At 37.2% G+C, this 26,610-nt stretch overlaps 1 protein-coding gene and 1 long non-coding RNA gene across 7 annotated transcripts in view; one reads left to right on the plus strand and one right to left on the minus strand.

Moving 5' to 3' along the window:
• Window positions 1–26,610, plus strand: part of LOC102151217 — a 461,443-nt gene that overhangs the window by 324,212 nt on the left and 110,621 nt on the right. The window contains exon 7 of one of the 6 annotated variants that reach the window (XR_005382219.1): window positions 5,350–5,564. The exons of 3 other annotated variants lie outside the window; for them this stretch is intronic. This is a non-coding gene — a long non-coding RNA (uncharacterized LOC102151217). 2 more of the 6 variants (XR_005382220.1, XR_005382218.1) reach the window with 2 other exon arrangements.
• The window catches only part of CYYR1 (cysteine and tyrosine rich 1), a 104,738-nt gene that overhangs the window by 55,428 nt on the left and 22,700 nt on the right, over window positions 1–26,610 (minus strand). The gene's annotated exons all lie outside the window — the stretch shown is intronic.

Raw genomic sequence — 26,610 nt, forward strand, 5'->3', positions numbered from 1 at the left:
TGCTTTAAAATTCCTTGCTTAACTTAATATTAAGATGATTCTACAAGCTACCAAGTAATGAAGGGATTCTAGGAAATAATAAAAGAAATGTTTAGCCAGGATTTAAGAATTCACTAGGATAATCTATCCAATTATAACTTTGACTATGATTGAGGCTAAAAATAATGTACCTATCAATAAGGTGAATTACAAGAATAGGAATAGAACACCCTGTATGGGATTATCTGAGCCAATTCTTTCTAGAATCCATTTTTTACTTTTCATGTTATTATATGCAGTTTTAATATGGTATTACTTCTAATCTTTCAAGTACTGCTGTCAGATAAACCTAATTATTTCCTAGAAAGTGGCTTGCTACTGAAAGAAAAATGCAGCAGAAAACTTATTCACCCATTTAGATACATTTAGTTTACGTTAAAATATTTTCGTCTTTATTCTTTCTCTAAAAGGAAAGGACTCAGGTAGATGAGGAATCAGACATATTGGCAAAGGTAAGAGTAAGGATGCAGAGGGGACAGAGGAGGGAATCCTCACATTTGAGATAGCCTAGAAAATTCTTCATTAAACCTTTAAGACACTCCAGAAAATTTCCACACAGGCACATACAGATATTTCCTGGGAACTGCTATGGACTGAATATTTATGTCCCCTCAAGATTCATATGTTGAGGGGCACCTGGGAGGCTCAGTGGTTGAGCATCTGCCTTTGGCTCAGGATGTGATCCTAGTCTGGGGCTCGAGTCCCGGATCAGGCTCCCTGTGAGGAGCCTGCTTCTCTCTCTGCCTATGTCTCTGCCTCTCTCTGTCTCTCATGAATAAATAAATAAAATATTTTAAAAATTCATATGTTGAAGGCCTAATCCCAATGCAATATATTTGAAGGTGGGGCCTTTGAAAAGCAATTAGATTTAGATAGGGTCATGAAGGTAGAGCCTCCGCAAAGGGATTAGTCCCTTTATAAAAAGAGACCAGAGAGCTTTGGTCTCTCTCCATCTTGTCTCCCATCTTGCTTAGCACGAAAGCTGCTGTCTGTAAATCAGGAAGAGGGACCTGACCAAACACCCAACCATGCTGACTGATCTTAGACTTCCCAGTTCCTACAACTATGAGAAATAAATGTTAACTGTTTAAGCTACTCAATATGGTATTCTGTTATAGCAGACTGTACAGACCATAACCTGAGGGCATGTCAGTGTTCGTCTCACATAGCTCTGAGTCTTGGCCAACAACATCAATGAATCTTTGTGTGTGGCACAGCACCTATGATGACTGCACACAGCTCTGCTAAAGACATTGGATCTTTAACTCTGTGGGTGGGGCCACTCTGTGCATTTGTGAGGGCAATGCTAAGACAGCGTCTGGTGCTATCAAATCAGGTCCTAATTATCTGCACCCATCTGAGATCCAAACTTGGACACTTGACATGGTTGTCTAGGGCATTAACTTCTTAAAGCTAATTTTTTAAAAAGATTTTATTTACTTATTCATGAGACACACACACACACACACACACACACAGACACACAGACACAGGCAGAGGGAGAAGCAGGCTCCATTCCATGCAGGGAGCCCGACGTGGCTCGATCCTGGATCTCCAGAACCACACCCTGGGCTGAAGGCGGTACTAAACCACTTAGCCACTCAGGCTGCCCATAAAGCTAATGTTTTAATCTTATTTGTGAAAAGAAGAAATTATGCTACTTTACTCTTTGTAGCTCCATACTTTATGATGTTCTTGCACTATCATCCTCCTAATGTTCAGCCTTCTGACACACCAACAAATGGTTCAATTTAGTTCCTCACCAAATGATTAGCTTAAGAAAGAGAAAGGGCTCAGGATCAGGTGCCACTCTGAGTTCAAAAATTAGGCAGTAATTTACATTCTTGAAGTATCATTAAAATCCTTACCACAGATGTCTTTTCTTCCCAAACTGAATAGATTTGGTAGAACCATCCCTGTTCCTTTACTCAGGGCTGTCTGTGATTTGTGGCAAACATTTTAATATAGATCCTAACGTCAGAGGCACCATCAGTTTTTGTACACGATCATGTCTTCTTATTCATTGCTGTACCCTCAGAATGAATTAATATGTAAATCTTAGGCTGTATAGTCAATCTATTCACTCACTTGATTTCACAAATATTTACTGAGAACCTACCATGTGCCAAGTACTAACTATTTCAAATGTTTGGAATACATTATTATGATACTTGTCCTTGAAGAGATTACATTTTGGAAGGAGTAAGGAGGACAGGCAGTAAACATAATAAAGTATAAATACTGTCAGAAGATATTAAATTCTACAAGGAATAAAAGAGTAGGTCACAGCAGGATAAGGAGGATCAAAGGAAGGGATAGGGATGCAAGTGAGTTGAGATGCAAAGACTTGAAGGTGGTGAAGGCATTGGCCAAGCAGACACCTGGAAAAGGACATTCCAGGCAGGCAGCACAGCCAGTGCAGTAGCATAAATTGTGTCTCATACATCCAAGTAAGGAAGTCATTGTGGCTGAAGGAGAGTGCCTCAGAGGGATAATGGTAGGAGATAAAGTCAGGTTAAGAGGTCAAGTCTAAAGGGACTTGTAGACTATTTAAGAAGTTTGGCTCTAATCCTCCATGGACATAGAGAACTACTAAAGAATTATGAGCAGAGGACTGACATGATCCAACATTGGGTATTGAAAAGAATCCCTCTGGTTGGGGAATGAGAAGAGAGACTGCCAGGAGAAAATAAAGCAGGAGACAATTGCAATAATCCAGGGAAGAGGTATTTTTAAGAGATGAAGTCAGCAACCTTGTTTCTCAATGAATTCACCTATCAATGATATCTAGCCAACTGAAATTACTTTATATGTATACTAAAGAAATCTAGTCAAATAGATATAGTTCTGCCAATACATTTTCATACTGAGATATGCTCAAGTATTTTTTAAATTCTTATATTTTGTAAGCAGGAGTGAGTGGACACTAAATTCAAACAAATTCCAATAAAAACCATCAGGACCAACTTATCTGAAAGTAACATTCAAATTCATATCAGTCAGTAATAGCTAATAATGGCCTCCTTGAATTTGTTCTAACTTTGACCAAGTAATAATATTTCCATCTATTTTTTTAAAAAAGAATTCCTGATGGACTGCTAACTCTGTTGAACTCTTGAATATATCTCATTCCAAAGAGAATGATTAACAAAATACTGTTTCACTGGGTCCTGGACACATGCTATATATTCTGATAAAACCTACTTATAGCTCATCTGTGACATAACTTCTGAATTAAAGGCAAAGAAAAAAACAGGAAGAGAAAGAAAAAAATATTTGTTCATATTTGGAAAGAAATTCAGGTCACTTCTTTAGCAGATGAGAGTAGGATTTATAATGTTTCTCTCTCTCTTTCTCTCTCTCTCTGGAGCTCCTTGTTAGCTGTTTTGTCCTTCAGGAAAGGATATGTGGTGGTATGGATTGAAAAGGTTACACTGTCATTATTTGCAAATGAATTCTATCTGGAATGAAAATTCACATAGTTTTACATTGATGTTGTCTTGTTCTATGTGGTAATTTGTCAAAACTGTATGCTGTCTACTACAAATATTTCACCTTTATTTATTAGCACATTTAGATCAACCACAGTATTGGGGACTTACACTATGAGAATAGTAACAATTGGCTATGTGAGCATTACTCCAACGACAGAGAAGATTTATATTATTTTTAAAAGCTTACAGAAGTTACTTTAAACTAGTCTTGATCTATTCTATGAAGGGATTTTAGTGGACTTGAAAGCCTCCAAAATTATTTGCAAAGTTTTGTATCCATATGAATCTGTTAAATGATCCAACAGTTTTTATCACAATTTTGAAGGCACCTGTAACAGCACCCCTCTTTGGGGGATAAAAAGAACTTAAAAACACTTAGAAAAATGCACAGATGGTATTTTTAAGGGTTATTTATATAGCAGAAGAATACTCTCCCAATTTATGAATGGTTTAACTGCTCACAAAATTTAGTTTTGTTTTTTTATCAAAATGGACCTTTTGCTTTCACAGCTTGATTTTCTAGAGAAAATATTTTATTTTACCTGCTATCATTTTTTATGATGTGATAGACTTTAATTTATTTCAGTCAGCATTGATGAGCACCTACCATACACTGGGGGATATGATGATGAAAAAAAAAATTAAAAGGCCTGGTTCTTGTCCTTGAGAATCTCATTGTGAATTAAGAAAGATGGAGATACAGCTATTGGTCATAAATTGTGAAAAACACGATCAGGAAAATGAATTCAAGGGTGGTTTTATCCTTGGGATAACTGAATTCCCAGGAAGGAGTTTGGTTATTGGTACAGGAAAGATGAATAAGTTTTTCCAGGCCCAGGAAGAAAGCTAGAATATTCTGGGCACAAAGCACAAGAAGTATGAAGACAAGAACAGGGCACCTGGGTGTCTTGGTGGTTGAGCATCTGCCTTTGGCTCAAGTCATGATCCCAGGATCCTGGGACTGAGTCCCACATCAGGCTCCCTGCAGGGAGCCTGTTTTTCCCTCTGCCTATGTCTCCTCTGCTGTCTCTCTGTGTGGCTCCTCATAATAAATCATATAGATCTTAGAAGAAGAAAGAGAAAGAAAGAAAGAAAGAAGAAGAAAGAAATAAAAAAGAAAGACCTAAGAAAGACAGGAAAAGGAATGACGGAAGTATGCCGACATTACTGCATCCTCACTGCCTTCCCTACCTGCCTACCCTCCCCCCTCGACACTCCCACGCCCGCCTAAGAACCACCTCGCCCTAGAAATCTTCTTTTTGTGAGAACACAGAGGTGGGGGCAAGCTGGTGGGGGGGGCTGGCATGGGGACTTCAGCTGAAAGGAAGTCTGGTAAGGTAAGGCCAGACTGCAAAGCACCTTGGGACCATCCTAAGAATCTGGACTTGTGTTGTCAGGGGATGAAGAAGTACTGAAAGTATCAGGTAGAGAAGAGATATAATCATATTATTTTAGAAATCGAACTCTGGTGGATTAGATGAGGTTGACTGACAACACCAGAAGCTATTGAAAAAAAGATATGCTTGAATTAATAACAGAATATAGCTAGTCTTGCCTCTATTTTATGTTTGTTTATTTATTTATACACATTTCTTCTTTATTGTAGCTTATAGAGGGATCACAACCAGCTTTCAAAACAATTCCATGGTCTGGAGAGAAAGGCTGAGTAGTAGCAGAATGGGCAAGACTCACTTCACTGCCATCCTTCCATGGTTATTTCAGATTGAGGGATATTCACTTTCATTGTAGAAGTCTAGAACACTTCAAGTCTGGAAAGTTTTCTTTCCCTAACTTCATCCATCTAATCTATCTACAGGTACTATTGTTTCTTCCTGCAAAACATACTCTGAATCTGACCTTTCTTCCCAGGCCATTACTCAAGGAAAAGTCCCAATCCTCTCTCAGGCTCCCCAGGATGGCTCTAAAGTGGAGTCCCTGCTTTCTCTCTTGCTCCTCACAATCTGTTCTCCACATGAAAGTGAGTGACCTTTTAAAATAAAATACAAATCAAATCATTCTTCAGAGGCCTCAGCCCTGACTAGCGTCTGTGTATTTCTATTCTGTTTTTGTCCTTGGAGATACAGGTCTTATTTTTGAGTCCTACTACAACATTTTATTGGCTAGGTGACTGTGTGAGTCCAATGGAAGGCACTTTGCTTCTTTGATTCTTGGTTTTATTTGTTTCGTTTTCATCTTTAAAGTGGTATATTAACCCTTGAGCTTGCTTCAGGATTCCAGATATCAGAGAAAGATGAAGTCATCCTAAGATTCAGGAACTCCACTTAGAGACAATCATATGTCCTCCAAACGCTATAGCCCGGTTTATTTTTTAAATCTGCCTGAGTGAAGGCATTCCTCTCTGTCCACAAAATAAGCCAAAAGTTCAAGTCCGTCAGTCATAATGAATTAGGTAATGAAGTAAGTTGACCCCTTCAGTAAAGAAGCTCTGGACTCTTCTATTTTTCTTTCTTGCAAATATTGTGTTTATGACATGAATGAAGTAGGGGAAATGCTGCCCTCCTGTAACTTTATTCTGCCCAGGAAACATATAAAAGGTTATTTGGACATTTGAAGCAAATTAGAGCCAGAGCAAAGGCCAAAAGCATGGCCAGTTTCCTACTTTCCTTTGTCCACAGGCCAAAACATTACCAAACTAAGTAGGCCTGTCAATAAACTGGGGCTTGGAATTTGAAATTAGCAAGCACAATTTCTAAAATATTATGGTGTTTTATTTTGTTTTTTCAGGCATGAAGTTGTGTGAGCTCAGTATATTTTAATTATGTAAAATAACCCAATTTACATAACCAATTAAAGTCAAACCACTTTTATTTTTTCTCAATGCATGTTGTATAAACCTCGAAGGTCAGAAAGTCAACCAAAAAGGAGTACCTAGTACAGAGCTCTTTATATCAGCCACGAATCTAGAAATCTTTCCTTTTATGGACAGTTACTTGATTGTTGAATAGTTCTGTTTTCATCAAGTAAAACTGGCCTACGTTGAAATTCCATTTCATCGCTGCTTCTGTACATTTCTTTTATTTTGCATGAATATGGCCAGATGAATCATACATAAAGAAAGCTCAGCTCCTCCAGAACACTGCTATTTTACAAAGAGCTCTGCTGCCAAATTCAAAGCTAAATTCAGGTTTTAGGTATCAGAATCTTTTTATAGGTCCCAGGAGAATATTTTTTTCAAATAAAACAGCTCAGCGATCAGAGGTTCTGTTCACCTGTTGTGTTCTCCAGAAATATGGTATTCTACAAAATCTGAGATAATGAGGGTTAAGACATTATTATTACCCTTTTAAAAAAAGCTCAAAGGAATGAACTGTTTCCTGAAAATATCACATGGAAACTTCAAGAAATAAATTCTAGAAATGCTACTTAAAAAGAGGTAAAGGAAAAACTTAAAAATCTGAAAATGTTCTGAAAGAAATCTAGTTAACTATCAGTCAAAAAGTAGCTATTTTGGTAGAATAGAAATATATCTATTTTATGCCAAAATATCATTCTGTTAGTAACTAACTTTCTGCTTTTAGCTCAAAAGGTTTGCATTGAAAGCCTTTGGTTTCTTTTTCGAAATTCCTGTTAAATATTTTCCAGAAATCTGTTGATGCAACTTTGGAAAGACTCTAAAATGAGGAAAAAATGAACATAAAATCTACGATTCAGTTCAATCTACTGGGATGGTACCATTTAATAAGAGAGAAGCAATTTCCTAATTGGAAATCAATTTGACCTGTTATTGAGGAGCTTGGTTACTGATGATCTGTGGCCATCAGACAAAGAAAGTGTTCAAGAGAAGGAAGAGCATTCAAGTAAATCTCTTCTGAGCCTTTTCAACAAAGGTTTTCTGGGACAGGCAAGCTAACACCATAAAGTTTTTTTGGTTTGTATCTATTTCAGATACCCAGTCCATTACTGACAGCAAACAAAGGGACATAGTAAAATAAAATAAGTATTGAGTCCTTCCTCTCTGTACTCTACAAAGATACTTTACATATTTATTTCGCACAACAATCTGATAGTTGTATATTGTCATTGCCACTTAACATATGAAGAAAGTATGGCTCAGAGGTGTTTACCAACTTGCTTAAGATCCCCAGGTTAGTAGGTGCAGAGGAGGTGATTTGAATAGAAGTATGCTTAGTTCAAAGCCCATTCTTTGTCTATCACATCAGATTTTGTTACATATGTTTCACATATGGAATTAATGAGTGTCATGCATTACATTTGTAAAGCATAGCGTTTATGAAGAAAATAGGTAACCACAATTTTTATTTAAACCTTAAAATACAAATGATGGCTCTTGGCTTTGCCTAAAATGGATTAAACCTAACAAAACATGGTTTTGCTGATCCAGCAGCAGCCATAGCATGGGTTAGGAATAAGTGCACACTATTGCAGAGTTGGAGGCTGGCTAGACCAAGAAAGAATATGGTACACAGAGACCCAGATCCTGAAGGCTCAGGAAAACACAGTTTGCAACAGTTAGGAACAATATCACCAGTCTCTATTTTACCTAATTTAAAATTATCAGCTGCAGGTAATGTTGTTTTTTGACAGAGGTCACTGTGGTTCAATGTTTGTTGGATTTTATCTTATTAAGCCCTTAGGTTGCTTGCAAGAATGATTGAGGAACAGAAGTATATTTGGAGTCCTTATGAAGGAGTTAGCTCTTAGGCCTTCGGTAATAACGTATCTTCAAGCTATAGGAGGGGTGCCTGGCTGGCTCGGTGGGTAGGGTGTGTGATTCTTGATCTCGGAGTTGTGGGTTTGATCCCCACACTGGAGGTAGAGATTACATAAAAAAATAAAAAAATATTTAAAGATTTTCCTTTCTTGAGAGTGAGAGAGAGAGAGAGCACACAAGCAGTGGGGAGGACTAGAGGGAGGAGCAGGTTCCCCGCTGAGCAGGGAGCCCATTGCAGGACACAGTCCAAGGACCCTGAGATCATGACCTGAGCTGAAGGCAGATGCTTAACCCACTGAGCCACCCAAGCGACCCCCAAAGTAAAATCTTTATAAAAAATAGAGGAAACAAAGGATCTTTGAAAGCTCCTTTCCTTTTTTAAAATTATTTTTTATAAAAGTATAGTTGACACACAATGTTACATCAGTTTCAAGTGTACAGCATAGTGATTCAATTTCTCTCTATATATGTTAGGCTGAGCTCACCAAGAGGGTAGCTACCCACTGTCACCATGCAATGATATCACAAAACCATTGACTATATTCCCTGTGTTGTACCATTCATCTTTTTGACTTATTCATTCCATAACTAGAAGTCTGTATCTCCCACTGCCCTTCAGCCATTTTGCCCATCCCCCACTGCTTCCCCTCTGGCAACCACCAGTTTGTTGTCTGTAGATATGGGCCTGTTTTTGCTTTTGGTTTCTTTGTTCATTTGTTCATTTGTTGGTTTGTTTGTTCATTTTATAGAGTCCACATATGAGTGATATCATATGGTGTTTGTCTTCTTTGTCTGACCTGTTTTACTTAGCTTAATACCCTAGGTCCATCCATGTTGTTGCAAGTGGCAAGATCTCATTCATTTTTATGGCTGAGTAATATTCCACTGCATGTATGTACCACATCTTTATCCATTCATCTATCTATGGACACTTAGGTTGCTTACATATCTTGGCTATTGTAAATAATGCTGCAATAAACATAAGGGTGAATATATCTTTTCAAATAAGTGCTTTCATTTTCTTTGGGCAAATACCCATGATGGCTCCTTTCTGGATAATTTTATGTTATTGTACCAAATCCATCTTTTCTAGCGATAACTGATAAATTGTGGAGCAACACTCATAAATATTCTCAGGAATACTGACATATAAGTACTTATGGCAGCTCCACAATGATGGTAAATAAATGAACAGTTCTTCCATTGAAGACTAGAACAAACCCACTCTATATCATACGAGGTACACTGTGAAGCTTAGGTTTGTCAGCCTTGCTTGTTTTTGTGTGTTATGAAACTCATCAGAGCTGAGAAACACTTATGGAATTCAAGCTGTTCACAATCAGCCTGCATGACTGCTTTTTGCCATAATAAAGTTATGTTTTATTAATGGAGAAATTTTACTCGTATCTAGAAGTTGAGTGTCCTGTTATTTTGTGTGTTTTCTGTGGAATTCTTGGAATGGTTCTGTGAGCAGAACAACTGCAAAAGTGAAAGTTAGCAAACACTAGTTTATGTAACATAACCAGCCAAAGCCACTTACTCTTTCAAGGCAAAAGGTCTAGAAGATTTTGTTAAGAATTCAGGGCTCAAATGTAATTGCTTTAAGACTGATTCAAGTAATATAAAATTCTGTATCAAATTCTAAATACACGTAGCTTTAAGTACCTATGTTAGGCTAGTCACCAGTATTTGTAGCACTATGTCAGCATTTGTCTCAAATCAGTTTAAGGAATTTGTCAACCAGAATCTCAAAATAATGACCTTGCAAAATACTTTGTCAATATTCCACTAATATCACTATGATGTATTGTCATCTGCTTATTGGTTGTCTGATTTCTCCATTACAACTCTTTGAAGGCAGCAATCGTGTGTTATTTCTTTGTATGCTCAGGCACTAGCAGAATTCTTTTACATGACAGGGGCTTAATAAAGGGCTAATGTTAAATGAGTAAATCAATGAATATGAGTTACAGCTTTCTCATTCCATTACACTCAGCTTCAGAGTCTTCAGTCGGTGGCCATTCACTGCATCTCTACTATGTGTTAATGCACTGGATATTGTCTTACCCCTCTTGACCCACCTTCCACCCTCCCCCATCTGGCTCAGTAGTCAGGAATGTTGACCCATAACAACTGCATCAACAGACCAACTTGCCTTCTGACTTCGGTGACCCTGGGTTTGGGCACCAAAAGCCGAGTGCAGGAGACTGGAGGTTGGAAGGAAAGGGAGAATGAGCTCTATGATACTTTGGCTCTGCTTCCAGTCAGTTGCTACCAGGCTGCCGCATACAGCTACTCTCTCTGGATTTGGGTCACTGCTCCTGCTCCTTATCCCTCAGTGTTAGGGATGCTCTCAGCTGTTGATAGCCTGGAACACTGCACCATCTTTTGTTGGTTTCTCTAGTCCCTATCTGCACCTTTACAAAGGCTCCTTTTATTAAATGCTCTTCGATTGCTGGTTTGAGTATGCTGTTTCCAGCTGGGACTTTTGGTACCATGATAACCATTTGCATAAATCTTAAGTAATTAATTTTACTCTTTACATTTGCAAGGAAAATAGGACTGTTCCCATTCTACAGAATGGCTGTGATAGAAATACACCTTACCTGAAACTTCTGCTGTTTTCATTCACTCATTCATCCTTTGTTCATTTTGTTTCCCATAAGTCATTGGAAATTTTGTCTATTGACATTGCAATTGCTAGATGCAATTCCTGCTGAAAGCAGAGTGGCACAGAGACAACATGACTCAAAAGGAGTATCTCTTTTGGATAAAAGAATAAACTAGTGTAAAGGAGCTTTTTGCTGAGTGTGGGCAAAAAAAAGGGGGGAGGAAGGAGGAAAGTTATAAAAGGATAAACGAAGGAGGCTCAGCTCAGAATACTTTTGCCTTTATAACGAACTGTACCATGGAAGGTTTGTTCATTCTATTCATTTGGGTGGAGAGAGGCAGGCTTATGAGACTTTTACTATGGCTATAGAGGGAAGTCAATGACTTTTAAATCAGGTTTTGTTATAGCACCCTCTAAAATTTAAAAGGCTCTCTAATTTCATTTGTTTTATACACAGTGTCAGCATTCTGAGGGTTCTTCTTGCATGTACTACCATGATAGATCAGTGGGCACTCTCACATCCCACTCCCCGAGGGTTGCCTCAGTTTCTCTATTAAGCTCTAGAGTTAAGTGAATCCTGAAGTACTCCCGCTGGAAGGTATTTGTAGCTTGTCTATCTAATAGACCACCAGTGAGTTTGTAGGTCTCATTAAGAAAGGTCACTTAAGACTTAAGTTTCCAGAGAAGCATGAGAGAGAAGGGAAGATATATTGTTGAAAGCTACACAGGCACTAAGGTCTACTTTTCTATGAGATGCTTCATTATACTCTTAACAAACGTGTGTGTGTATGATCTATATGAATTCAGAAATAGTGTACATTACCAAAGGAAGGCAATATCAAATTATAGCATTTCAAAGTAAGGGATGGCAGGAACCTCAGACTTTTTTTGGAAGGTGTAAGTCACCTTACTTAGTATATTTTAAACACCGTTTCCCCCACACTTCAGAGGCTTTCCTTTTAGAAAAGCATGGCAGGAGTTGCCCTAATGTGATTAGAAAAGGCCTGAAGCTTTGCTTTTAAAATTCAATACTTAGGTAGAAAGAAAATGATAACTTTTCCCCTTTGATTTTTAGTCGCTATTTTTATAACACTAGCAGCCCTGAGACATGGGAATGGAAATGTACCTGCTTCCTGATGTTACCTGAGCACCACTAAAACTACAGCCCTTTAACCGGCTCTGTTCTCATCTGTGCTTTTATCTTTATTTCTGCATTCCCCCGGTATATCATTTCTATGTTCTCCAGACTTATTCTCGGCTTTCTTGATGCTACATTTGCTTGTTTCTTTGTTCAATGACTATTTATTGAGCACCTACTGTGGCCCAGCCAAAGATCCTACACTCAAAGAGTCAAGCAAAAGAGCCAAGAATTTGTAAACACTGATCATTGTAAACACTTGTGATGGAAAAATACAAATGTAGGAGCAGAAAGCCAGGGAACCTTACCTGTGTGGATTCAGAGAAATTTTCCTAGGGAAATGATGTGATGGATGAGCACATTAATTGATTAATTGAAGAGTACAGGAAAAAGTCTAGGGGCAGTTTATCAGAAAGAATAGTATATGGAGGGACTCAGAGACTGTATGGGGCTGGAATCAGGTATGACTATATGCAGTAAGCACTTGACTTAAAACTACTGAGCTCCAGCTAACCTATTCATGAAATCAAGGCTCAGCTATTAAAAGGTGCGAGGTGGCTTCCCTATACTATTCTTCTGTGTGGCATCCCCCTTTATATATTTATTTTATTTTTTAAAGATTTTTATTTATTCATGAGAGACACACAGAGAGAGGCAGAGACATAAGCAGAGGGAGAAGCAGACTTCCTGCGGGGAGCCTGATGCGGGACTTGATCCTGGGACCCTGAGATCATGATCTGAGCTAAAGACAGACACTCAACCAGTGAGCAGCCACCCAGGTGCCCCTGGCATTCCCCTTTAGTTCACAACTCAGAACACGTAAAGAACAAATGCAGGGATGTAGACAGGAGAGATTCTAGTTTAAATTACCATACAAATGACCTTAAGCAGTCAGTGTTTGGCCCAAGCAAGGTTTATCTAAGTGCTCCAGCTTTAAATCCAACTTGGGCTGGCAGGAAGGGGTCTTTGTCTTGTATCAGCACTCAGTGATCCAGGCGAGAGGACATTTCATTGCAACAGAGAGAAGAGCATGTACCAAGTAACTGAACCCTTTGAGAGCTTCCCAGAACCGCTGAACATTTCACTGGCCAAAGTAAGCCACAGAGCAATGCTTAACCTCAAACTACAGGAGAGGCAACAGCCTACCACCATGAGGCTGGTAGGTAGAAAACTAGAAATATCTGGTAAGCTAGAGTAGTGATCACCACAGAGATGAGCCTCTGTTTATCAGATACCACAGGCTATGGAAAAAGCAAATTACTGGTGCTCTGCCTCAAACCAACCCGTTGTCTGCCCTCTCACGTTCAACCAGCTGTCACTAAACCGGAGAATGGATGTGGGTGAGGGCATTGTAGTGGGGTGTGTGTGCCAAAGGGGAGGTCAGAAGGTGTTCACTAAACAGTGCAATGATTTGTAAATGGAGAATAGGTAGAGAGATAAAATACCATTTTCATTTCTTTGACTTGTTCTTCTACTTCCTGGAAGAAAGAAAAGAGTAATGTTGTCCTTAATATTATTTTCAACATATATTTTCAAATATATGTTGAACTTTGAGTGAAGCTATCTTTTTCTAAAGCCTTTATTTATTTGTGAGAGAAAGAGAGCAAGTGTGAGCCAGCGCGAGGTGGGGGGCAGGGAGGCAAGAGGAAGGGGCAGAGGAAGAGGGAGAGGGACAAGCAGATTCCCTGGTGAGCCGGAGCCTGGAAGTGGCCTGATCCCAGGACCCTGCATGACCTGAGCCCAAGTTGGAGGCTTCACTGACTGAACCACTCAGGTGCCCCAAAGCTATCTTAATTGAGTTGCCAAGAACTCCTTCCCATTCTTTGTTTCTTGGCATGTGTAGTATCTGGTCTTGTTTTTATAGATGCAAATGGTCTCTTAGTTCTTTTAAATGTTAATTATGATGTTGTTTTCATGTGTTTACTTTCTCATCACTGAGTTCCTCTCCCTTCTCTGTTTCTTATTTGACTCTATTTTGTTTTGTTCTGGCTCTATCTTTCATAGTAGAGGCTGTCCTCTAATGTCTGGTCTTCCTTAGCTATTAAATCATATTTAAAAGTGAGGCCCCAAATGAACCAGACTGAGGAGCATGAGTATAACTTCTCAATCTGTGAGTCTCACTGTCGTGTTGCTACTATGAGATCAGTCATCCAGTTGGGGGAATCTCCACAGGCCTGTATCCACAGTTTGGAGGTTCTTGACTTATTCTGTGCCACGGCAGTCTGGTGAAGTCTTGTAGACCCTATTTTAGATTTTTAAATGCATGAAAAAAATTATAGCAAAGTATTAAAAATTAAATTTGTGAAACAATAAAATGTGCTTATTGTAATATGGGACACAGTAATAGTAATGCATCATATCATAAGCTTTAGTGTTGTATCTAATAACTATTGAAATAATAATGAGTGCAAATACTATTTCAAGATATAAGCAATGAGTAATGTGATAAAAGAAATTACCATGATTCTTATTGGTGACAAAGTCATAGGTACTGCTAATATTATAATGGTTTGTTACCTACATTCAAAAATGATAGAGATGCTAATTTTCAGAGGTTAGGGGAAACAAAAAATGAATTATTATTCTCATTCAAGTTCACAGACCCTCTGGTTAAAAATCCTATCATAGGTCTATACTTTTGCATGGATCAATTTTCTTTCAGAAGACAGTTCACCAATCTCCAACCTCAAGTATGTATGCCTGGCTGCAGGCCTTTCCAGAGCCATGCAGGGAATAAATCTCTCTTCAGTGGGAAGATTTTCCAATAATCCCTCTGATTTCAGCATAGTAACTCACCCTCCAACCTCAACTATTCTTGCTGTCTCCATAACCAGAGGCTATCTGATAAAACCTCTCTAAAAACAGACCCTAGGTTTTCTCTTGATGGAGCCAGGGTGGAGAGGGAAGATGGGAAGTCTAACTTCTCTTTTAAAGATGTTCAGTCCACACTCCAGTTTTCAGCCTCATCTTTTTGCACACTTACCTGGCAAACAACAGATCCTACAGTATCTGAGGATTCTCATAGTTTTATGGGAAAATGACTGGCTTTCTGGCTTGCTGCTTCAACAGACTCAGATCACTGCATTCTCCAGTCTAAAGGAGTTAATAGTGGTTAAACTATTTCCCAGATTTCAAAAAGTTACTTTGTTGTGTGCTGTCTTCTTTTTGTCCTTGCGATTTTTTTCTCTTAATTCCTTTACTGTCATTGCTTTGTGAGGCTTCAGGAGGAAGTTCAGATAGACATTTGCATTCAGCCTATGCTGTTTAAACAGAGCTTTGATGCATTCATAAATTCATAAGTAGCATTTTATTATGTCTGGGATTCACATTTTTTCTTTCTGTTCATAATAGCAAATCTCCTTCTCTCTGATTTAATATAAAAGTGAGACAACAAGGTTGATATGCAATGCCACTTTAAGAGAGACATCTACTTTGTGTTTTAAGGAAATCATTTCTTAAAAGAAAGTTTCTTAGACTCTCCCTAATTGTTTTTAGCATCTCTGCTTAGAATACTAGACTAAGTTTCTCAAAGTCAACAACCAGTGATGTGGACACTTTTTTCTTCTGTTGCAATGGTAAAAGTGGAGTAGTTCCTATGGGTACAACCCTACCGCAGGTAACAACTGAATTCGTGGTCAATGTGAAAAACAACTCCCCAAAGTCACTGGAGAGAAACCAAAAGCAGGGATAAACTGGAAGAGAGCCATGACTCGGAGGAAGAAGATGGGACTGGGTGAGTTTCCTGTTGATCAGACTTTTGTCCCAGTCTGATTAATTAGATTTACTAAATCTTGGATAGAAATCCTTTCAGTGTGCTAGTTTTAAGAATAAGAGGACAGAGTTTAGGACTGTCAAAGTAGATGGAAAATGAGGGAGGAAAATCAAGGAAAGGAGAAACTCTGGGGCAAGGGGGAGGGGGAACGTCAAATTGTGCATATAAATTCTAAGAAAATCTCAGGATGGCATGTGAACTATGTGTGCATGTAACTGTGAGCAGCCCTGAGGCTAAAAGAATTGAAGAGAGATTTTAGCATCTACCTACTGCAGAAGGGATAAAGACTGGGACTTGAGAGAACAAATAAACACTTGAGGAAATAACAGAATTCAATTTCTACTATGTATTTTTCACAATGTTCAGGACACATCGCAAGTTATTAGATACATAATCAAGAGGAAAGGCAATTGAAGAAACTGATCCTGAGGTGATCCAGATGCCAGAATTAGAGAACAAGAATTTTAATTTAGCTATTATAAGCATGCTCAAGGATATAAAGGAAAATATATTTGTGATGAGTGGGTAAACAAAAAATCTCAACAGAGAAATAGTAACTATAAAATAGTAACTATAACTAGTAACTATAGTTACTATAGTAACTATAAAACAAAAAATCTCAACAGAGAAATAGTAACTATAAAAACAGAGAACAAGAATTTTAATTTAGCCATTATAAGCATGCTCAAGGATATAAAGGAAAATATATTTGTGATGAGTGGGTAAACAAAAAATCTCAACAGAGAAATAGTAACTATAAAATAGTAACTATAAAATAGTCGAATGGAAATTCTAGAAATGAAAAATACAGTATCTAAAACAAAATGTCATTGGATAAGCTTAACACCATGTTGGAAATAAAAGAAGAGTCAGTGACTTGATCATGCAATCAAAATTATACAATATGGAGAAAAGGAGGGAAAAATGATAGAAAAAAATACAGTCTCAGTTATTAGTGGGACTTCTCAAAAAAGCAAATACATACGGAGCTGTAGAAGATGAGGACAGAACTGGGCAAACCCAACATTTGAAGAAAGAATGGAGAAAAGTGTCCAAGATTTCACAGATTTTAAAAAGTGCAGAGAACCCTATGTGATATACATAGAAAAAAAAAAAAACATGGAAAAGTGACAGTTAAACTAATTAAAACAAAAGATAAAAAGAATCTTAAACATTTCCAGAGAAAAAAGAGACATTACGTATACAGGACAGAAATACAAGTTTCCAATGACTTCTCAGCAGAAACACTGAAGGCCAAAGTATAGTAGAATGGCTTCTTTAAAGTATCAAATGAACACAACAAATTGCTAACCCAGCATTCTACATGGAGCAAAAATAACTTTCAGAAATAAAGGTGAAATGGAGGCATTTTCAGATGCATAAAACCAAAGATAATTCTCCAGCAGACTTTCCCTTTAAGAAAAGATAAAGAAAGCTCTTCAAATCCACGGGAAATGATTCCAGATAAAAACTCAGATCCTAATTTTAAAAATATATGTATGGGGGTGCCTGGGTGGTTCAGCTGGTTAAGCATCTAACTCTTGATTTCAGCTCAGGTCATGATCTCAGGGTCATGAGATCAAGCCTTGTATCAGGTACTGTGCTGGGCATAGTGCCTGCTTCAGATTCATTCTCTCTCTCTCTCTCTCTGTCTCTCTCTCCCTCTGCCCCTTCATGCCCTGCCTCTCTCTCTCTCAATCTTTCTCAAAAAAGAAAAAGGAAAATTCATGACTATTTAAAGTGAAAATCATAGCAAGTATAGCTTATGTATTAAACGTGAAAACTACAGCATAAATTACAGAGACTAAAAAGACCTAGAAGATTGCACTAAAACAAAACAAAACAAAAAAATTGCAAAGGAATTAAATTTTATAACAACATTAACTTTCAGTAGATTGAAAAATTAAATGTTTTTTGTAATCTGCAGAGCATCACTAAGTAACAATACAAAGAGGTAAGCAAAAAAGCCAAAGAGATAATTAAAATAGAATTCTTTTTTTTAAAGATTATTTATTTATTTATTCATGAGAGACAGAGAGAGAGACAGAGAGAGAGGCAGAGAGACACAGGCAGAGGGAGAAGCAGGCTCCATGCAGGGAGCCTGATGTGGGACTCGATCCCAGGTCTCCAGGATCAGGCCCTGGTCTGAAGGTGGCGCTAAACCGCTGAGCCACTGGGGCTGCCCTTAAAATAGAATTCTAAAAGCAATTTCAATGAACTCAAAAATAATAGGAAAGAAGGAATAGAGGAACACAAAACAAATGGGACAAACAGATAACAAATAGTAAGTAGAGAGACCCAAATGTAATCACGTCAACAGTTCCATTAATTAGAAATTAAGTACTCCAATGAAAAGACAGGAATTGTCAGAATAGCTTAAAAAGCATGAAGTATATGTTGTCTACCTGGAAGATACTTTAAATACAAAAATTCAGTTAGATGTACCCTAAATTCTAAGATTCACTTAAAAGCAGGGAAGAAAATATATATTTTGAAATGCTAAAAGGTCAATTCATCAGGAAGACTTAATAATCAGAAATGCATTTGCACTTACAAACAAAAAGCTTCAAATGAGGCAAAAACCAGCAGTTAAAGGGAGGAATAGACAAATTCACAATTATGGTTAGGATTTTAATAACCATTATCAGCAATTAATAGAACCACAACAGCAAAAAGTCATAAAGGATACAGAGCACCTGAACAGCACTATCAACTACCTTGAATAATTGGCATTTATGGAACGTGATACCTAACAAGCATGGAATACACCTTCTTCTCAAGCACAAATGGACCGTTCACCAAAATAGGCCATATTCTGGGCCAAACTCAAATCTTAATAAACTTCACAATTTGAAATATTCCAGAGAATGCTCTCCAACCCAAACAGAACTAAGTTATAAATCAATAATAAAAGCATATTAAGAAAACCTCCAAGTATCTGGAATTCAAGAAACACACTTCTATGTAACTGATGAGCCAAGAAGGAGGAGGAGGAGGAGGAGGAGGAGGAGGGGGAGGAGACAAGGAAGAAGAAGAAGAGATAAAGGAAAGTAGAATAGATTTTCATGCCAGTGATTATGAAAGCTCATATCATTTATGGGATGTAACTATACAATGCTTAGAGGAAAACTGACATCTTTAAAATGGTTTTATGAGAAGAAGCAAACTTTAACATCAATGATCTATGCTTCCGACGACTTAAGAAGCTAGGGAAAAAACAACAGTGCAACATAAAATAAATAGGAAAAGATAACTAAGACTAGAAATCAATGAGTTAGAAAACAACATTGAATGTCAACAAAGCCCAAAGTTAAAAGCCCAAGGCATGAAGGGCTACACGAACTCTGGGCAAGGAGACTTTAAGTCCTCTCCAACCTAGAGGACATGACTGAGATTCAGGCCACTGTTCCTCATGTCCCTGGACCATGCTGCCCCAGAAGAAGGAGCTGCCTTCTGCACTTCCTGCTGGCTCAGTTCCCCAACCAAAGCCTTTCTGCGGGGTCTCTACCAGGATCTAAGCCCACGAGGGCTGGGACTGTGTGGCTCTCAGGACCTGGCAGATGTGGCTGCTCAATAAATATGTGGAAAGATCACCCCTGCAAATCTGTCTTCAAGAATTTTTTTTTCTTTGAAAATGTCAGTAACATTGAAAAACTCCTAGATGAGCTAGACTGATTTCATTTTTTTATTTTTATTTTTTAAATATTTTATTTATTTATTCATGAGACACACACACACACAGAGAGAGAGAGAGAGAGAGAGAGAGAGAGGCACAGGCCGCAGGAGAAGCAGGACCCATGGAGGGAGCCCAACGTGGGACTCGATCCTGGGTCTCCTGGATCATGCCCTGAGCTGAAGGCGGCGCTAAACCACTGAGCCATTGGGGCTGCCCTAGACTGTTTTCAAAAAAGAAAGAGAACAAGAATACAAATTAGCAATACAAATTAGCAATACTTAGAATAAAAGAAGGTTTTTCACTAAAAATCCTACAGATATTAAAGGATAAGAAGGGAATATTATGAATTTAATAAAATTAAATTTGAAGACTTGGGCGAAATGAATTTTTTAAAATATATAAGTGAAAATAGAAAATTTAAATAATCCCATAATTATTAAAAATTAAAATTAAAGTCATCATTAAAAACATTCCCCAAAATAGAACTCCAGATTCAGAGGTCTTCACTGATGAATTCCATGAGCCTTTAAAGAAGAAATAAAGCAATCTCACACAAATTCTTTCAGAAAATAAAGATGGAAAGAACATGTCCTCAGCTGTTTAAGTGACTAGGATAACCCTGAGCACAAAACTAGACATTCAAGGGAATGAAATTACAGTCCAATTTCCCTCACGAGTATAGATGCAAAAACGTGTAACGAAATCTTTACCAGATTAAAGTCGGAAATGCATACAAAGGATTAAAAAAAATTGTAACTAAGTAGAGATTCTCCCAGGAAAATAAGGGTGGTTTAAAATTTGAAAATCAGTATCATTACAAGAAAACTGAACATACAATCATTTCAATAGATGCAAGAAGTATTTGATGAAATTCAACCCACAATCTTTAGGAACAGAAGAGTTTCTTCAATCTGACAAAGAGATGAATGAAAAGAATTTCAGATGTCATATTTAATGGATGCTTCACTCTAAGTACTGGAAGAAGGCAAAGATGTAATAATTTCTATTTGATATTTCCTGGGCAATAAGGTAAGAAAAAATAGGTATATACAGATCATAAAGGAAGAAGCAGAACTTCTCTGTTTGCATATGATAATCTTTTAGATAAAAAATTCTAACTACTGGGGTGCCTGGGTGGCTCAGTCAGTTAAGCATCTGCCTTTGGCCCAGGTCATGATCCCAGGTTCCTGGAATCAAGCCCCATGTGGGGCTTTCTGCTCAACGGGGAGCCTACTTCTCTCTCTCCTTCTGTCCTGTGCTCCCCCCCACTCATGCTCTCTCTAATAAATAAATAAAATAATAAAATCTTAAAAAAAGAGAAAAAGATAAAATCTTACTGTACAAAGTAATTACTAGAGGTATTAAGTGAATTTAATGACATAGACAGGATTTATATACATACACTAATTATAGTTTTATTTTCTACCGGCAAACAGAAAACAAATTTAAAAACAATTCTATGTATTTGAGTGTTAAGAAAAAAGTTACTACTTAGGAATATATTTACAAAGGCAAGGACTGAATCATGCTTACCTGTATTTCCACAGTGATTAGCAGGGTTCTTGGCAAATAATATTTTAAAAAATTATAATATAGAAATAATATATTCAATAAAATAAAATTTAATATTTACTAAATATTTGCTGTAGCAGACATTTAAGTTAATGTCTTAAAATATTAGAGATTGTCTTCCCCCTCATCTAACTGCTATGGAATAAGAGTACCAGATCTCAAAGAACAGCATCCTCATGTCAGGGTCTACACTCTCTTCCTTCCCCACTTGGAAGGAACTGAACTGAACTTTTTTTTGCCTTCCAAAAAACTGCTGAACTGAACTGCTTTTGCCTTCCAGCCTAAGTGTGTGTACTAAAGTTGTACTTATGACCCCTGCTCATATACCATTGGCTGTAAGCTAGGCCCATGGTCACACATAGCTGCCAGGAAGGCTAGGAGATGTAGTCTTTATCCTGGACAGATATGGAGAGATTGGCTATCAGAAGACTATCAGAAGACAATTAGTGGTTTCTGGCACACCAGTCCTAACTTGGGAGATACAGTCAACAATGATTTTAATGACAATATTTTATTGTTCTTTCAGCTAAAACATTTTGAAATCATCAATGCATTTAGAATTCATTTCTAGTAACTCACTCCCTAGAACAAAGAGAAAATTCTATTCAGCTGCTATATTTATTTAACTGAGTTACGTGCAAATTATCACTTTTAATCATCAACATCCTAAAGTATGGACTTATGAGACCAACTGGTAAATGGAGAACACTTTGAAAACTAAAAGCCAACACTGACCAGGATTTATGAATTACAGGTTAAAACAGAAATCACTGAATAAGATTTATGTCTGATCAAATTATAGATTTTAGCATACTGACTCATAAATCAGTCCCTTGAATCCCAAGGGCAATAAAAGGATTTATAAATCAAAACTTATTTAGGATTTATTAGCTGAATGTCTATCATAAGAATGCAATGTTTATAAATCTCTCTTGACTTACAAAACTAAATTTATAAGCTCTTTGTAGTCAGGGTCCTTCTCTAATGACACTTCTGATGGGTATATATTGTGATGTATGCTGGCAATACTTAGGAGACATTGATTAATGACAGTATCAGAAGGAAAGATAATTTTATTAAAATTGCTTAACATTTAAATAAATTTTGACGGTTAGCTTTATAATTAAAACGCAGCATCTATTTATACATTTTTAATATTATAGATAGGAGTTTAAATATTCAAAGAATAAAATAAATTATAATTTGAATACAAAATGACATGAAAAGAATAATTTAGCTAAATGGCAAAGCCATTTCAGAACAAGTTAGATGTTTCAGAAAAACATTTAAAACAAAAGTTCTGGGACGCCTGGGTGGCTCAGCGGTTGAGTGCCTGCCTTTGGCCCAAGGCATGATACTGGAGCCCTGGGATCGAGTCCCACATCGGGTTCCTTGCATGGAGCCTGCTTCTCCCTCTGCCTGTGTCTCTGCCTCTCTCTCTCTCTCTGTGTCTCTCATGAACAAATAAATAAAATCTTAAAAAAAAATAAAACAAAAGTTCTGTACTATAAATCCTAGTCTGTGTTTAATTCCTAATTCGGCAAATAATTCTATGTTAAAATTATATATTTTATTACAGATATAAGGTATTTGTACTATTTCCAAATATTTTACTTTTAAAGTTCTGTTTCCTCGGGCAGCCCCAGTGGCGCAGCGGTTTAGTGCCGCCTGCAGCCCAGGGCCTGATCCAGGAGACCCTGGATCGAGTCCCACATCAGGCTCTCTGCATGGAACCTGCTTCTTCCTCTGCCTGTGTCTCTGCCTCTCTCTCTCTCTGCATCTCTATGAATAAATAAATAAAATCTTAAAAAAAAATAAATAAAGTTCTGTTTCCTCATTTATCATATCCTGTTTGGGGTTTCCAAATTTGCCTTCTACCTGGTAAAATGATATTCAAGGTAGTCACATAGGTGGAGCACCTTAGACAAGTGGTTAAGGCTCTAAGTCTTAATATCTCTCAGGTCATGATCTTCTGATCTTTGGGGTCTTGAGACTGAGCCCCACGGCAGTACACTCAGCTCAGAGTCTGCTTGTCCCTCTTCCTCTATTTTTCCCTGTACTTGTGCTCTCTCTTGCTCTCTCTCTCCAATAAATAAATAAACTATTTTTAAAAATTACAATAAAAAATTCACATAGCTGCCTTCTTCACTTGGTTTTATTTCTCTGCTTGAATATCACATCCTTTGGGCCCCTTATCTGTTTATCCCCAACTATCTAGTGTAAAGTATCACCCACATCACTCTCTGTCATGCTGATTGATTGATTCATAGAAAGATATCAAGAAGCAAATGGAAGTCTAATTCCAAGATAGCAAAGTTAATGAATGATATAGCACAAGTGAACAGTTACATGGTGAAGTTTCTACCTTCTGGTTAACTCGATATTCCTAATGAAGTTAAAGATGGTTTACCTTATTCACTTTTCAATAATGAAAGCTTAAATAGATAATATCAAGTAATTTACATAAGTGCAGGCATTAGGTGTTTTCTTAGGTGTGACATGGGCCCTTGCTACTCTCAGATATTAGAGATTTCTAAAACAGAAAACAAAACAAACCAGCAAGAAATTGTAACTATTAAAACAACATGCAAGTTCAGTAAATATATTAGGAAAATTGTGATCTACTTAGTTCTTAACTTCAGGAAAAGGATATTTTTTCTATGGGCTTTAGTTCTCTTGATTTTTCTTAAAATGTAGTTTTAAAAATATAATACAACATTTTTGAAATAAAATAAAAAATAAAAAAATCACTTTAAGAAATCACTTCCTGGGGTGCCTGGGTGGCTCAGTCAGTTGAGCATCAGACTCTAGGTCTTTTGGCTCAGGTCATGACCTCAGAGTTCTGGGATCAGCCTGAGTCAGGCTCTGTGCTCAGTGGGGAGTCTGCTTGAAGTTCTCTCTCTCCTTCTGCACCCTCAGCACCCCCTAAAATAAATAAATAAATAAATAAATAAATAAATAAATAAATACCTAAAAAATACCACTTCATATTATTGAACAGGTCTGGTTAAATATATTCCCCCCTCTATCCCAAAGTCCAATAATTGTATTGATAATAATAATAATAATAATAATAATAATACAATAGCAACTGATGTTTCTGCTATAACATGACATGAATTCCTGGGGGAAAAACCAATTTCTACAATACCATGAATTAAAAATTAAAAATAATAGGACTTATGGGAAAAACGGAGTACAGACAGACTAGTTAATCAAAACCAGTAGTAGGTCAGTGTTTTCTAGAGTCTGAAGCTTGCAAAATTTTGAAGATCCGTTTAAAGAAAAGACATTTGATTAACTGCCTGACACAACTCAGCAGAATAAATTCCTATCCTATATGTTTTACTACATTTTCTGTCTGATAATTCTTTGAGTTCCTCTTCACATGACAACAATTTTGCAATATATTTTCCTACACAAAGAGAAAGATAATTCAGTCTTTCCTCTAGCATAATGAAAGGGGCTGTTTGATCATTTGGGGGAGCCATTCTTATGTAGGAATAACTATCAATAGCTTAATTATATATGGAAGTGACTATGAACCACATAAATATATATACTAACCTTAGACAAAATATAGCCCCAATTCCACTTATCCCCAGCTGGATCCCTAAAATGGTGCAGCCATTCCAAATCCCCTGGGGGAGAAGTAATTGAAATGAAAAGAGATTGTAGTCTTCAAAGAAACAGTCAGAATATCTTACTTTGCCGTTGTTACAAAAATGTACTCTCTTAGATGAAATGAAGGGGCCCATAGAATAAAAGGATAGCTTCATTAATGCCAAATGGATTCTACTGAGTTTAGAGTGGCAACAATAATGGATGCTCAGGAAATAAGTTGCCCAGCTCAGGGACGAAGTTCACTGTGGCCTAAGGCTGCCTCAGAGGATATTAAAAAGGCACAAAAATAATCAGGAGGAAATGCCAGCTTCCCAGCACTGAAACAATGCAGATGGAAGTGCTATCTGCCAGAAGTCAAGAGCTGAGCAAGGCTGAGGGTACATTTTTCTGGTAGGGAGCCCCATGTACAAGCACTCATTTTTATGTTCCTTAAAACTGAGCAAGAAAGGGTCCGGCCTGTGCAACAATTAAACTAAGGGCTTTTATCCTTTCCTGGTGAAGATTGTATTTATATTCCTACCTTTTTGATTCTCTTTGCCAAGGAAAAATGTTTCAACCAACACAGCTTCCCTATTATACTAATACCATTCCCTGCTTGGCCCATTATCTGTGAGATAACTTAGAATAATGGAGAAGAATAGATGGTAGCTAAAAATTACTGAGCACTAGCTGTTGTTCTCAGTGATTCATAAATTAATACTAATTTATTCTTCGTAGCCACCCATGAGACAGATTCTAATGTGATCACCATTTTACAACCCTACTTTTGGTAGGGTACTTTTGGTACTTTTGGTGTAGGTAAATGCTTTGCAAATATGATGGTTGTGGACTTACCAAGAAGTCATGGGTCGCCCCCTTCTATTCAGTTACTTTGATCAAACATAAATAAATTTTTGTAGCCCTTTATTTTCACTCCTCCTGAATACATTTACCATAGTAATTTGAAATCAGTCTTTATGTAAGTTTATAGAAAGGTAAAGAAGCTATAGTTCATTATATGATAGTTTGATTCTATTTCTTAATTTGATAATTAAACAGGATAATAGGGAGTCCAAAATGAAATGTGTTTTGGTATAGTTAATTTAGACCAGGGTAGCCCAAAGGCTATTCATTGCTCAATAAAAATATAGATTTCTGGCTTCATTTTGGACCTACTGAACCCGAATTTCTTGATTAGGTCCTGGGGAAATGTATTTTTAGCAAGCACTCTTAGGTGATTCTCATGCATACTGAAGTCTAGGAACCTTTGATTTAAACTAATGTAAACACTGTGAAACTTCTACTTTCCTATGAAGAGACATAATTAATGTCTGGTATTTACAACTGTAAGACATTTAAAAGCTTGGATGTGATATAAGAAACAAAATAAATATATTTTAGATTCCTGTATGCTAGTATATAGGCTTAAAAGTATTATTTGAAATGATGCAGTACAGCAAAAAAAAAAAAAAAAAAAAAGCCCTACAAAGTTTTGCAGATCTTTAAATCATACCATCGATTAATTGAAACACCTGGAGGTTAGTCTTCCTAATAGCATAATTTGAAAAGCAGAACAGATTTTGCTGGCTTTGGAGAAATCATTTCAGGATAAGCTCTTTTCCCTCATGAACTACTTTCTGCACCAAGAAAGGAATGAATTTTGGGATATTGCAGTTCTTTGTGAAATCGCCTTTCTCACAAATATTTAGATTAGAAGAAAAAAAGATCATTCTTCTAAATAGTTTAATGGATTTTTTTAAATGTATGCACCTAGTTAGGAAAGTCTGCCAGTGATTAGATTCTTGGTTTTAATATTATATTCTTTTCTCTTCCAAAATTCTCTCCCACATTTCATGAAATAATATATTTCTCTTAATAAACTTAAGTTGAGGGACGCCTAGTTGGCTCAGCGGTCAAGTGTCTGCCTTTAACTCAGGTTGTGATCTGGGAGTCCCAGGATCGAGTCCCACGTGGAGCTCTCTGCATGGAGCCTGCTTCTCCCTCTGCCTGTT

The sequence above is a fragment of the Canis lupus genome, chromosome 31 (genome assembly GCF_011100685.1).
Source record: "Canis lupus familiaris isolate Mischka breed German Shepherd chromosome 31, alternate assembly UU_Cfam_GSD_1.0, whole genome shotgun sequence".
NCBI lineage: Eukaryota > Metazoa > Chordata > Mammalia > Carnivora > Canidae > Canis > Canis lupus.